Source organism: Pongo abelii, chromosome 17, assembly GCF_028885655.2.
Source record: "Pongo abelii isolate AG06213 chromosome 17, NHGRI_mPonAbe1-v2.0_pri, whole genome shotgun sequence".
Lineage (NCBI taxonomy): Eukaryota > Metazoa > Chordata > Mammalia > Primates > Hominidae > Pongo > Pongo abelii.
Window position 1 is genome coordinate 33,319,260 of NC_072002.2, and position 16,007 is coordinate 33,335,266.

The window sequence follows — 16,007 nt, forward strand, 5'->3', positions numbered from 1 at the left end:
AATCATAAAATCTGAGTAATCTCTGCCTCTTTTAATATTTACCCTTCCTTCTATTGACCATTTTCCTGAATCTTTGTGTGTCTCATAAATGTTTAATGTATTACAGATTTTGTCTGGAAAAAGAAACAAAAAAGCAGTAGAGAAACAAGTAAATAATATTTATCCTCATAAAAATATTTACCCTTCTTTGTCAATGTGTCTCCCTACACATTCACTAGTGCAGTCAGACAAGTTGATTTACTCTATAGTCAATCGTTGTCTGGGCTTAGGAGATTCAGTTATATTAATTTCACCTCTAGCTTCATATATTTTGACGGGGGTATCAGTACTTCCCTCAGCAGGGATTTGGATTTGAGCATTGTTGAGACTCCAATGACACCTTAATGTTTTATAGTCCACATACCTGCTTTCTGAACCACAAAAAATGTATTTCTGCTCTGTAACTGGATGTAAACTTTCTAGATTTATGGCATTTTCTGTTCGCTCTGCAGTTCTGTCCATTGCTTTCTTACACCTTGGGAGCATTCTATCTATTGTGCTGCCCTGTCCTGAGGACTTAATGTGGCACTTGTGGCTCAAACTGAAGGCCCCAGGGCCCTGGGATGTGGGGGGATTTCTCTGAGCCTTTCCTCCTGATCTTGATCCTTTAGCAGCCACTGCCTTTCTACATTGCAATGCCTGGGGAGCCTCCAAGGAATTTCTTTTGGTTACTCTATGCTGTACTTACAGGAAGGTCCATAGGTTAGAGATGGTGGGTGTGTACAGATTCATTTTATGGCCCAGCCTCCTCAGAATTTAAATCCATTATGCCAACTCACATAGCTATCAAAACTATTTTTTAAATTTGGCTGGTTTCTCCATACCCTTGTTGCAGGGGGATGAATCCTGATGAAAGGAGGTTATATGTATTTTTTCCAAGAAAAGACTCATCACCATCTGGATTTTAGTCTATTTTGCCTTCTATGCGTTTTTACTTCTAATTATAATTTTTAAAATATTTAATGTGGTTTTGTATGTAGCTTATTCAGCTGTACCTCATTGTTATTGTGAGAATGACAGTCTCTTAGACTACATCCTAAGCAGTGGGAGAAGCCTGTTTGGTTATTTTTGACTAAATATCAGACCTTGTAAAAGAAAATTTGTAGTTTAAGGTTTTATGCAATTTATATGAACTTATGTTATAAATTAAACTGTAAACTTTCTGGTTCCTCCAGGTCATAGTGAGCATAATTTTATATATATATAAAAATTGTTTTTTGCTATATGTATATATATAATTATATATATGTATATATGTGTGTATATATATACACTATATGTATATATGTGTGTATATATATACACTATATGTATATATGTTATTATATATTACATATTATATATTATATTATATTACATATTATATATTATATATAATATATAATATATATTATATTATATTACATATTATATATAAATATATATTCTATTCTATTACATATAATATATAAATATATATTATATTACTATATGTATATAGTATATATACATAATATATATTTATATATATTAATTATTATATATAATATACATTATATAATAATATATATATTATATATATAATTATATATAATAATTATATATAATTATTATATATAATATTATATATTATAATATATACTATATATAATATATATGATATATAATAATTAATATATATATAAATATATATATTATGTATATATACTATATACATATAGTAATATAATATATAATATATATTATATTATATAGTAATATATATAATTATATATATACACACATATATACATACAGTGTATATATACACACATATATACATACAGTGTATATATATACACATATATACATATAGTGTATATATACACACACATATATACATATATTTATGTAATGTATATAACTATATATATAATTATATATACATATATAGTTATATATAGTATATATACATATATAGTTATATATAGTATATATAATGTATATACATAGTATATATAATGTATATATTATATATGAGTATGTATAAGTATATATAGTTATACACATTATATATCTATAACTGATATATATAGTTCAATAGAAAACTATTGAACTTACAGTTCAATAGTTTTCTTTTGGAAATGAAGTCAGTATTGTCTTCTTTTTCTGCTAAAATCCTATGTACTTACTACAATACACCAAGTAGTTTGTAGCAAACCAAACAATAGTCCCAAAAGCTGCTCTGTAACAATAATAGCACAGGTGAAAATTATAGGAGTACACTACATACTGTATCTCCTCTTTGTAGAGTTTAAGTGCAGCTTAGCAGAACAGTCTCCAAAAAGCTCTATGTAAACTAAATTGGTTTAACTTCTTTTCAATTTTAACCATCTTACCCACAGGGACATTTTATCCTCCAGTATCTCTTTCATAGCTCTGTAGGTTTTAGCATACACTGAAAAAAAAATACAGATTATTCCAAACTTTATAGTAAATTCTTATCAAAACTTAGTTTTTTTCCACATGAAAATTATGTTTGTTAAAATGCACATTATGATTCTGTTACGGGAAAAGGGTCACAATCCAGACCCCAAAAGAGGGTTCTTGGATCTCATGTAAGAAAGAATTCAAGGTGAATCCATAGAGTAAAGTGAAAACAAGTTTATTAGGAAAGTAAAGGAATAAAGCATGGTTACTCCATAGGCAGAGCAGCCCCAAGGCCTGCTGGTTGGCTATTTTTATGGTTATTTCTTGATTATATGCAAACAAGGGGTGGATTATTCATGAGTTTTCTGGGAAAGGGTTGGGCAATTCCCAGAAAAGAAGGTTCCTCCCCTTTCAGACCATATAGGGTAACTTCCTGATGCTGCCATGGCATCTGTAAATTGTCATGGCTCTGGTGGGGAGTATCTTTTAGCATGCGAATGTATTATAATTAACATATACATATGGGCAGTGAGGATGACCATCAGGGATCGCTTTTATTGCCATCTTGGTTTTGGTGAGTTTTGGCTGGCTTCTTTGTTGCATCCTTTTATCAGCAAGGTCTTTGTGACCTGTATCTTGTGCTGATCTCCTATTTCATCCTGTGACTTAGAATGCTGTGATGGTTAATACTGAGCATCAACTTGATTGGATTGAAGGATACAAAGTATTGATCCTGGGTGTGTCTGTGAGGGTGTTTCCAAATGAGATTAAAATTTGAGTCAGTGGACTGGGAGAGGCAGATCCACTCTTAATCTAGGTGGGCACAATCTAATCAGTTGCCAGTGCGGCTAGAATATAAGCAGGCAGAAAAGTATGAAAGAGAGACTGACCTAGCCTCCCAGCCTGCAACGTTCTCCTGTGCTGGATCCTTCCTTCCTTTGAGCATTGGACTCCAAGTTCTTCAGTTTTGGAACTTGGACTGGCTCTCCTTGTTCCTCAGCCTGTAGACGGCCTACTGTGGGACCTTGTGATCATGTGAGTTAATACTTAATAACCTCCCATATACATATATACACACACACACACACACACATATATGTATGTATAAAGGAATATATATATTCTATTAGTTATGTTCCTCTAGAGAACCCTGACTAATACAGATTTTGGTATCAGGAGTGGTTCTAGAGGAACAGAATATTAAGAATGGAATTCTTTCACTGGTTATAATACCTTTGATCTTGTGTGGAGAACCAAGGAACATAATGAAGTTAGTTGGTTGCTCCTAAGTTCAGTGGACAAAGTGATGAAAGAAAATGATGAATTCTATCTCCCAGCTTCAGAAGCAGATACTGAGCCTCAAATCTGCTAAGATTGCCCTGAGTGAGAGTCTTATCTCCTGTAGAGAAAGAGCTGAAGTTTTGGGAAAACAGACATAAGCTCTTATCATGTGGGTGGCTGACCTGCAATGAAAGGTGCATGCACAGCCCCACCAGGTGTCTACTGTTAAAGTGAGGGCATTGATTGGAAAAGAAAGGGACCCTGCAACTTGGAATGGGGACATGTGGGAAAACCGTGATGAAGCTGGAGACACTAAGTTTGTAAGGTCTGATTAACCTTTTTTGCCAGAAGAAACAGCTTCCCGATCCCCAGTAGTAGCAACATCCTCTCCCCAACCCATGCTGCCCTCAGCCTTTCCACATTTGAGGAGATAAACCCTGCGCTGCCTGAGGCAACAGTGATGGCCTTCCCTGAGGCAGTTGCCAGGCCAGATAATGTTGATTCTCCTCAGGAGCCACCCCCAACACTCCTGTTTGCTTCTAGACCTATAACTAGACTAAAGTCTTGGTGGGCCCCCAGAGATGAGGTTGAGAGTGTGACCCATGAGGAGGAGCACTACACTCAAAAGGAACTGCTTGAGTTTTCTAATTTATATAAACAGAAATCTGGAGAACAGGCATGGGAATGGATATTAAGGGAGTGGGATAATGGTGGAAGGAATATAGAGTTGGATCAGGCTGAATTTATTGATTTGGGCCCACTAAGGAGGGAGTCTGCATTTAATGTTGCAGCTTGGGGAGTTAAAAAAGATTCAATTACTTTATTTTCTTGGTTAGCTGAAATATGGATTAAAAGATGGCCCACTGTGAGCAAGCCAGAAATGCCCGATCTCCCTAAGTTTAATGTAGAGGAAGGGATCCAAAGGCTTAGGGAGATTTAGATGGTGGAGTAGATTAGTCCAGAAGATATATTCTTGACCAATGCCTTTTAAAATAGATTTGTAAGGGCAGCACCTGCATCTTTGAAGAGCCCTGTAATTGCTCTTCTCTGTATGTCAGATTTAACAGTGGAAACTGCAGTCACTCAACTGCAAAATTTAAATACAATGGGAATAATTGGATCTCGAGGTGGCAGGGGCCAAGTGGCAGCATGCAAACATCAAAGGCAGGGTGAGTGTAGCTACCGTAAAGGACAGCAGAGGCAAAGCAAAGTGGCAATTAAAATAGTCTGACATGTAGAGTTCTGGCATTGGCTAATTAATCATGGTATTTCTAGAAGTGAAATTGATAGGAAGCCTACTGCATTCCTACTTAATTTATACAAGCGGAAAACCAGGTTGAATGGACAGAAAACTAATTTGAATTATAAACACAGAGAATTATGGCCCCTCAATCAATTTCCAGACTTGAGCCAGTTTACTGACCCAGAACCCTTTGAATGAAGGGGAGGCTGGGTCCCCTTGAAGAAGGATCCCACTACACTACCAACAATTTATATGGTGAGTCTTCCTCCCATCCTTCACCAGGGAGACCTCCAGCCTTTTGCCAGGGTAACTGTGCACTGGGAAAAGGGAAATAATCAGACATTTGAGGGACTACTGGACACTGGCTCTGAGCTGACGTTGATTCTAGGGGACCCAAAATGTCATTGTGACCCTCCAGTTAAAGTAGGGGCTTATGGAGGTCAGGTAATTAATGAAGGTTTAGCCTAAGTCTGATTTACAGTGCATCCAGTAGGTCCCTGGACTCATCCTGTGGTCACTTCCTCAGTGCCAGAGTGCATAATTGGCATAGACATACTTAGCAGCTGGCAGAACACCTACACTGGCTCCCTGATTGGTAGGGTGAGGGCTATTATGGTGGGAAAGGCCACATGGAAGCCACTAGAGCTGCCTCTACCTAGAAAAATGGTAAATCAAGAAGAATATCACATCCCTGGAGGGACTGGGGAGATTAGTGCCACCATCAAGGACTTGAAAGATGCAGGGGTGGTGATTTCCACCACATCCCCATTCAACTCCCCCATTTGCCCTGTGCAGAAGACAGATGGATCTTGGAGAATGACACTAGACTATCGTAAGCTTAACCAAGTGGTGACTCCAAATCCAGCTGCTGTACCAGATGTGGTTTCATTGCTTGAGCAAATTAACACATCTTCTGGTACCTGGTATGCAGCCATTGACTTGGCAAATGCCTTTTTCTCCATTCCTGTCCTTAAGGCCCAGCAGAAGCAATTTGCCTCCCACTAGCAAGGCCAGCAATGTACCTTTATTGTCCTACCTCAGGGGTATATCAACTCTCCAGCTTTGTGCCATAATCTTATTCAGAGAGACCTTGATTGCTTTTCAGTTCCATAAGATATCACACTGGTTCATTACATTGATGACATTATGCTGATTGGATCCAGCATTATGCTGATTGGATCCAGTGAGCAAGAAGTAGCAAACACACTGAACTATTGGTGAGACATTTGCATCCCTAAAATTCAGGGACCTTCTACCTCTGTAAAATTTCTAGGGGTCCAGTGTTGTGGGACCTGTTGAAATACTACTTCTAAGGTAAAAGATAAGTTGCTGCATTTGGCCCTTCCTACAACCAAGAAAGAGGCACAATACCTAGTGGGCATATTTGGATTTTGGAGGCAACACATTCCTCATTTGGGTGTATTACTCTGGCCCATTTATCAAGTGACCCAAAGGCTGCCAGTTTTGAGCGGGATCCAGAAGAGGAGAAGGCTCTGCAATAGGTCCAGGCTGCTGGGCAAGCTGCTCCGCCACTTGGGCCACATGACCCAGCAGATCCAATGGTGCTTGAGGTGTCAGTGGCATGCCGATAGGGATGCTGTTTGGAGCCTTTGGCAGCCTCCCATAAGTGAATCATGGGAGGCCTCTAGGATTTTGGAGCAAGGCCCTGCCATCTTCTGCAGATAACCACTCTCCTTTTGGGAGACAGCTCTTGGCCTGTTACTGGGCTTTGGTGGAAATTGAATGTTTGACTACGGGTCATCAAGTCACCATGCGACCTGAATGGCCTATCATGAACTGGGTGCTTTCTGATCCATCTAGCTATAAAGTGGGTTGTGCACAGCAGCATTCCATTATCAAACGGAAGTGGTATATACATGATCAGGCTCGAGCAGGTTCTGAAGGCACAAGTAACTTACATGAGGAAGTGGCTCAAATGCCCATGGTCTCCACTCCTGCCTTCTCTCCTCCAGCCTGCAGAGAAGGCCTCACGAAGAGTTCCCTATGATCAGTTGACAGAGGAAGAGAAGACTAGGGCCTGGTTCACAGATGGTTCCACACGATATGCAGGCACCACACAAAAGTGGACAGCTGCAGCACTACAGCCCCTTTCCAGGACATCCCTGAAGGACAGTGGTGAAGGGAGATCTTCCCAGTGGGCAGAACTTTGAGTAGTGCACCTGGTTGTGCCCTTTCCATGGAAGGAGAAATGGCCAGATGTGCAATTATATATTAATTCATGGGTTGTAGCCAAGGTTTGGCTAGATAGTAAGGGACTTGGAATAAGCATGATTGGAAAATTGGTGACAAAGAAATACGAGGAAGAGGTACGTAGATGGACCTCTCTGAGTGGCCAAAAACTGTGAAGATATTTGCATTTCATGTGAATGTTCACCAACGGGTGACCTCAGCAGAGAAGGATCTTAATAATCAAGTGGGTAGGATGACCTGTTCCATGGACACCACTCAACCTCTTTCTCGGGCCACCCCTGTCATCACTCAGTGGGCCCATGAAAAGAGTGGCTATGGTGGCAGGAATGGAGGTTACGTATGGGCTCAGCAACATGGACTTCCACTCACCAAGGCTGACTTGGATATGGGCACTGCTGAGTGCCCAGTTTGCCAGCAGCAGAGACCAATGCTGAGCCTTCAATATGGCACCATTCCTCGGGGTGATCAGCCAGCTACCTGGTGGCAGATTGATTGTATTGGATCTTTTCCATCATGGAAATTGCAGAGGTTTGTCCCTACTGGAATAGACGCTTCCTCCAGATATGGGTTTCCCTATCCTGCATGGAATGCTTCTGCCAAGACTACCACCTATGGACTCATGGAATGCCTTATCCACCATCATGGTATTCCACACAATATTGCCTCTGACCAAGACACTCACTTTATGGCTAAAGAAGTGCGTCAGTGGTCTCATGCTCAGGGAATTCACTGGTCTTACCATGTTTCCCATCATACTGAAGCAGCTGGATGGATAGAATGGTGGAATGGCCTTTCGAAATCACAATTACAGTGCCAACTAGGTGATGATACTTGGCAGGGCTGGGGCAAATTTCTCCAGAAGGCCTTGTACATTCTGAATCAGTGTCCAATATATGGTACTGTTTCTCCCATAGCCAAAATTCATGGGTCTAGGAATCAAGGGATGGAAGTGGAAGTGGCACCACTCACCATCACCCCTAGTGACCACTAACAAAATTTTTGATTCCTTTTCCCACAACATTACAGTCTGCTGGACTAGAGGTCTTAGTTCTGGAGGGAGGAAAGCTGCCACCAGGAGACACAACAACAATTCCATTAAACTGGAAATTAAGATTGCCACGTGGACACTCTGGGCTCCTCCTATCTTTAAGTCAGACTTAAGGCTAAGAAGGGGGTAACAGTGTAGGCTGGGGTGATTGACCCAGATTATCAAGATGAAATCAGTCTACTACTCCACAATGGAGGTAAGGAAGAACATGTATGGAATATAGGAGATCTCTTAGGGCATCTCTTAGTATTACCATGCACTGTGATTAAGGTCAATAGGAAACTACAACAGCCCAATCCAGGCAGGACTACAAATGGTCCAGACCCTTCACGAATGAAGGTTTGGGTCACTTCACCAGGAAAAAAACCAGGACCTGCTGAGGTGCTTGCTGACGGCAAAGGGAATACAGAATGGGTAGTAGAAGAAGGTAGTCATCAATACCAGCTACAACCTCGTGACCAGGTGCGGAAATGAGGACTGCAATTGTCATGAGTATTTCCTCCTTTGGTTCAAAACGTGTTTGTGCATGTATACACTTGTACTAAGAAAATATCTTCTTTTTATTTCCTTTCTTCTTTATCATTTGACATACATTTATTGACTTCACTTCAGCATTTAAGTATTGTTAACTTTACGTAATAGTATTTGAGTTGGGGATTGGTGCATTTCCAGTTATATGAAGGATAGTTGTATTATGTTAGGTGCAATTATAATCTTATTATTGTCTTTATTTGAAGATTATGATCTCAGGAGATGTGTATGGGTTCAAGTTGACAAGGGGTGGACTTTTGATGGTTAAAACTGAGGGGCAACTTGATTGGATTGAAGGATACAAAGTATTGATCCTGGGTTTGTCTGTGAGGGTGTTGCCAAAGGAGATTAACATTTGAGTCAGTGGGCTGGGAAAGGCAGACCCACCCTTAATCTGAATAGACACAAAGTAATCAGCTGCCAGTGGGGCTAGAATATAAGCAGGCAGAAAAATGTGAAAAGAGAGACTGGCCTAGCCTCCCAGCCTACATCTTTCTCTTGTGCTGGATGCTTCCTGCCCTCGAACATCAGACTCTAAGTTCTTCAGTTTTGGAACTCAGACTGGCTCTCCTTGTTCCTCAGCCTGCAGACAGCCTATTGTGGGACCTTGTGATCTTGTGAGTTAATACTTAATAAACTCCCCTTTATATATATATACATATATATGTATATATATATGCACACATACATATACATATATTTCATTAGTTATGTCCCTCTGTCCCTCTAGAGAACTCTGACTAAGACAAATGACTAACCTCCTGGTAATGCAGCCCTGTAGGTCTCAGTCTTATTTTATCCACCCCCTATTCAAGATGGAGTCACTGGAGTTCAAACACCTCTGGCAATTCAATAATACATGGGGACGGGGGTGGGCAAGGCTGGGATTTTATGTATCTCACATGTACTTAGTTAATGACTGTCCTGCCTGTCCATGGCTCAGACTAGTAAAAGTAATACATTAGCGTGCCCAGTTGCCCTCTCCAGCATAATATCTAGCACCCATTTGGATGCCTCCACCTCACAACCCCTTAGAATTGTGGAACTGAGAACCTGGCTTTGTGACAATGACAAAACTTAGGTATTAATGAAGGCATTGTTTTGGCTCATTGTTCCAAGATGCTTACCAGTAATTGGTATTGCTATTGTTATTTCATTAGGCTGGGGAAAAATTTCTGCAAGATAGGAATTGTATGTGTTACCTTATTTATCTCTTTCTTCCTGCCAACAGCCACCCCCAAACTGCCAGATTCTCACCGGAGTGGACTGTCACCTGTCATAGAATTGGTGGCAAGAACAGGAATTTCCCTCTTCATATCTTCCTTCTCCTTCTTTGTGAAAATTATAGTTAGGCATTTCTATGTCTAAGTACCTGATGCTACCGGCACTCAGTGAAAAGCAATTGTCACTTTCACAAAAGAGGAGCCCAATACTCTCCCTACGGTTGCAAAAAAATGTGTTATATTGGATAGATAGACTGCTCTGTAAGGCTACAGGCCAAAGAATAGTTGAGCCCTTTTAGATAGGATTCCTAAAATCTACAGATAGGGAACACAGTGCTTGCTTATCAGCCACTGACGACTTCAAAGCCTCAAAAATTGGAAAAAGTATGGAAAGTTAGATAACTAGTGGGTACCTTCCCCACTCCCCCATCCCCTCCCCGCAACACTGGCTTTTCTTTCTCCTATTGAAAAGAAAAGCACCAGAAAATGAAATTTCCAGCAGATTAAGAAAATGCAGGAGGGCAGCAAGCTACACAATGGCCTCAGTGGATTTTCTTTCTATGTGTTCTTTCTGTGTTCCTCACAGCGGTGGGAAAACCATGCCCTCTAAAATAGAGGCTTAGTTGAAAGCTAATGCCATCTAAAGATGGAGGATTCACATCCTCGTTTGAGAAAGACCCTGAGGCCACCAAGAATTTGCCCAGTTAACAGCTCTGACTTTACAAGGGACTGTGACAGTGCCCATAGAAACTAAAACTACTTTTTAGCTTTAGAAAAAATGCTGCATGGAAAAATCATAATTCTTTTTCTCTTACTTGGTTAAAAAAGTAAAAAAAAAAAATGCTGCTAACCACTTTACTCCATTCTAACTTTGACTGAGATCTTTCTCCTAAAATTTGTACTGCTCAGAATAATTTAAATGATACTTGATGATATGAAAACTTCTTGTGCTAATTGCCTTTTGCAAACCTGTATATTCTTATATCACTATTCCTTTACATTCTCTTATACTGAAGATGTCCTAAAAGTTCAAATACTTCCTGGGTATCTTACATGGTTCGTTTTCTACCTGATAACCATCCTTCATCTCTGGGCATTTATGTGGACAATGGAAGTCTGACAGAGGCTTTCATTTTAGGGTGATAAATCTCAAACAGTCCACATCAATCAATTAATTATTCACTGAGCATTTATTTTGTATCTTTCATGTAGGTCACTATGCTTGGGGTAAAGGTGAGGGGAGACGGGCACAAAATAAAAAGTAAATTATTTCATTCCCGACTCTCATGAGCTAACAATCTATTGCTGAAATTAACAGGTAAGTAAGAGCTTAGTACAAAGTTCAAGTCTTTGGCATTTCTTGGCTATTCTTTCTTATTTCAACAACATCTATTTTCTTCACAGTTTATATCACTGTTTCGTGTCACCACATTTTGAATAACCTGGACACAGTTACCTAGTGTTAGAATACTTCTTAACTATTGATGAGATCTTCTCACGCTCCAGTATCTGCTGCAATTTCATTGATGATGCATATGTTTGTACACGTTATTCAGTATAAAAAATGGCTATTATGTCAAGTTAGCATGCATGATTTTATTTACGCAATATTTTATCTTATTTCTACTGGACATTTAACATTATCTTGTATCAGGGATGATTTTCAACTTTTGTTATGTATGTTTCTACTTAGCTATATGAACAGCTACAGTGAAGAAATTTGTGTGACAGGCAGCTTTTTTTTTTCTTTCTTTTAAAATAAATCAGGACTACATATGTATTTTAAATAAAAAAAATAAAGTGAATAACTGTGTTCACAGAATGCTTTTTTTAATTAAAAAGGAGTTATTTTTTAAGAAAAGAAAGCATCAAAGTATCTCTGCCTCCAGCTTTATAAACACCAAAATAATTGCTTGGGGGTTTTGCAGTGCAGGCAAAGTGTGTACTGTAGAAACGTATCAATCTTGGGTCATACTGAACTTCTCTGGAGCCCTGCTGCAACCTCTGCCTCCCAGGTTCAAGCAATTCTCTTGCCTCAGTCTCCCAAGTGGCTGGGATTACAGGCGTGTGCTACTACACCCAGCTAATTTTTTTTTTTAATTTTTGGTAGAAACGGGGTTTCACCATGTTGGCCAGGCTAGTCTCGCACTCCTGACCTCAAGTGATCTGCCCGCCTCAGCCTCCCAAAGTGGTGGGATTGCAGATGTGAGCCATTGCATCCAGCCTTTAGTTTCTTCTTTCATGAAATGTGGACAGTGGTGGCTAACTCACAAGGTTCTGGTACAGAGTAAAGTGTTTAGCTCTTTAAGTCTACTAAGGCCTCCTTAGATTGTTGAAAAGTGCCAAGTGGTCAGAATCCCATAAAATGAGTGGCATGAGCTTATAGTTAGCAGTGTGGTGGCTGTGCTGCTCTGGTCCTCATAGTGCCCACTGGAGACCCGGTAGAGATACACACTCAAACTGAACTAGAACTTGAGCTCCCAGTCCCACCTGTCAAACTCTTACACAGGATGAGGCTTCTGGTGCTCTTCCATCTCTCCAAGGACTGTCCCTGCCCATCCCTTCTGCACTGGGCACCTTTGTGTTTTGGCAATGGATTTTCACTTTGTATTGAAGAATTTCCATCCCCATGCCCGGCTGTGCCATCCACCTCCCCGGACGGGATTTTATTTCCGTCTCCAGTTTGGTCCAAGATGTTTAGTTGATCTGTATTTCATTAACTGATACAACTATTTTCTAATTCATAATTTTCCTACCCATCAACCATACTTACAAACAGCGTATCTACAGCCATTGTCAAATAGGAAAGGAATCACTACAAACTAAGAGAAAAAGGTAATTGATAGAACAGAAGGCCTTTGTCGTGTTGGCAATTTTCTCCTCGCTGCTGGCCTCCTTAAGTGGCTGCGGAAATTTCTTGCTGTACAACAGTCACCCAGAGTCCCACATTCTCTGAGGTGTTAGACCTATGGTTGCAACAAGGTAACTAGGGAAACTGACCTTTGGCTACTATCTTTTCCTGGCCTTCGTGTTCCTACTAAATTGTAGACCCCTTCCTCTTTCCCTGATTTGGGATGAGTTTGACACAGCACGAGTGCAGGAAAGCCTTATTATGGCTCCACAGTTTGTATTCTCTTTTTATTAGGCTACTTTTCTCTCCCTGCCTTCCACCATCACTGTCTTTATTCCTTCCTCTGAAATCCTTATTTAAAAAGCCATAGTCAAGGTGATATTAAGTCATTTTCTATCACAAGAAACTAAAATTTATACAAAATGGGAAGCAAACTCTTTATAGAACTGTACAAGTTATAGCTTTACAGAAAAAAAAAATTGAAATGCTGTTTCGCCCTCGCATAGAAAAATTAATTACATGGATAGAAAGACACGCTTTTGCCTTTCTCTCTCTCCAGTCTTCCCCAACACTCCTCCCTATCTCAGACCTTTAGACAGAAAAACAAAGGTAGAGATCAATGAGCTGGGGAGTTAGCACAATACAAGAACATCTGGAGGTGTTGCAAGTGGGACTTTGACATCATAGGATTCTCTAGAAGAAAACCACTGATGAGATTTTCCTCTGACAAAGTGTCGGGGAGGAAACCAGCCCATTCTAGGGCTCCAGTGTCCTTACGTGGCCCTATTTGCTCATGAATGGATGACATCTAAAGGAGAAATCGGTATGTTACTGGCATCATGATGTATACCATTTTTCAGTAACTAAATATTATTATTTGAGAAATGTGATTTTTCAAAACAGGACTATTAAAATTGAAAAAATATTCTGATTTGAGGTCTGTGAGTCCTAAGGCTAAATGGCAGTAGCACTTAAATTACATTTTTGTGGTTGTACTTTGATTCTACTCAAGAAACCAAGAAAAAAAATGCCAATGTCAGATATTGAATCTACATTAATATTTCAAGAGACAAACACAATCACGCATGTCTGAAATTAATGAAACAAAACAAAATTTATGGTAAGAAGAGGTAAATTTTAATACAAAGGAAAAACACATAGTAAAAAAAAATTTAAAAATTTAAATGTATATTTTTCCTATGTATAAAACAAACCCAAAACAAACTTTACATTTTGAACACTTTTCATATTAATGTAGAGGCTAATGTTTATTTGTCTAAACAAGAGAAAGAATATATATATATTTTTAACCTGGACGAATAAAATCTCTAAGCCCGGAGAGTTTACAACAATGCAATGCACTTGTAGCACCTGTTGTCATGGATACACACTGTCTCTGATAGGAATGGTAAAAATGACCCGATCACACTGAGAGACCGTGCACTCTTTCTGACCAGCACTTATATACTGTTTATAAGTTACACTATTTTCATACACGATTCGGTTTTGTATGAAAATCTCAAATACAAGTTTCTACCACTCTTAGATTAAAGGATGGCTTTTGCAGTGTAAAATTTAAAAATTCCACCAACACCAATTTTCTAAGCATATAATTTTCACTGACCAAACTATTCTTCGTTATTCTCTAATTTTGCTCATAGAATGGTGGTTTTAATGTATTTGTTTTATAAATAACTTTTTTTTTCCAAGTGAGATAACATCATTCTAATGGTTGAAATGCTAAGCACATGATTTAACCTGATGGCTTTCAGCATCAATAGTATGCCTTCAATATCATTTTATCTGTAGTCTTGGGCAAGTTACTTAGCCACTGAGCCTCGTTTGTACAATAAATAAGGTAAGGATAATAATATTACCTAACTCTTAAATATTTCTTGAGCATCACACGAGATAACCCATGAAAGTGTTTAACACAGTCCCTGGCCCAGGGCAAAATTCAGCCACTGTTTAGATACCAGTGCATAGAAAGAATCACTGACAATCACCTTTGTAACACCTTAAGGTAAGCCAAATAGTAAGCCAAAGAAATCGTCAGTGGCTATGCATATGAAACATTGAGTCAGCACTGAAAATAGTCAGAGATGCCTGTGTTCATTGCCTTAAATATTAGTCATATGACTTCAGTATTTCCCCTACCACAAATCAGTTTGGACTAATTAACTACTCATCCACACCAAAATATGTGAGTCAACATTGTTAGCAGCACAATCTAAATACACAACTTCTCTTCCTTTTTGTATTATGTCTGTGACCCCGGCTCACAACATCATGTCTGAAAATTAGGAGCATTGTAAACTTGAGCATGAGATTCACTGGTGCTGTGGAAAACGCAGGGGGAAAAAGGGAAAGCAGAAACGGACCTGGGCTTGCATCGCGGCTCTGCTTTCCATTTCTGTGTGACCTTGGTCTGAAGTCTTCCCCTCCCTCATGTTCAGTTCACTTTTCTGTAGAGTGAAAATAATATCATCCTTGCTAGTTGTGACAAAAAGACATAATGAATATGAAGGTCCTACTAAATAGCAGGTATTTTCTTGAGAAAGCTGGGCTTCTTAGTGTTTTCCATGTTCCTCACTATTGCCTCACCTTTTACCCTAATATTATTTGTAACTCACCTTAAATATTCTCTAACTGTAATTCAATTACACAAAAAAAACCTGCAGAGTTTGATCTCAATCTTTCTGTGCCTAATGAGTAGCCATATACAATTTTGATTCACTTGTCATTTTTTTCTTCCATTATCCTAAAGGATCACTTACTCTTTTCCCAAAGACTGTGTATATCTGATATTAATGTCAGATATTATCTGTGTATATCTGATATTAATATCTCTCATATTAATCTTCTAATACTTGTTAGGGACTACTTCTTCCCCAAGGAAAGGGGTAAATAAAGATATAGAGACATGACAGAATAAGAGGTAAATCTGGCAGGGAAAGCATAGGTTTGAAAATATTGAAGAAGACCATCTCATAGCCTTTCTCCATCTATCTTGGTCATTGAGGATTATTGCTCTTACACAGAAGAAAGTTTAACAAACTTAGACTTATGCTACCGGGAAATTGGATGGAAGGAAACTACTGATTGAGTCTGCTCTTATAGCTTCACAGCACCAAGATGTGAAGATCTTTTATGTCCAGAATACTGCACATTCCACAATCAGGCAGATAGTGT

The 16,007-nt window shown here is 39.1% G+C and overlaps 1 pseudogene; it reads left to right on the plus strand.

Moving 5' to 3' along the window:
• The first annotated feature begins 5,203 nt into the window (after positions 1-5,203).
• Positions 5,204-8,702, plus strand: LOC129051707 (uncharacterized; annotated as a pseudogene).
• The last annotated feature ends 7,305 nt before the right edge of the window (positions 8,703-16,007 follow it).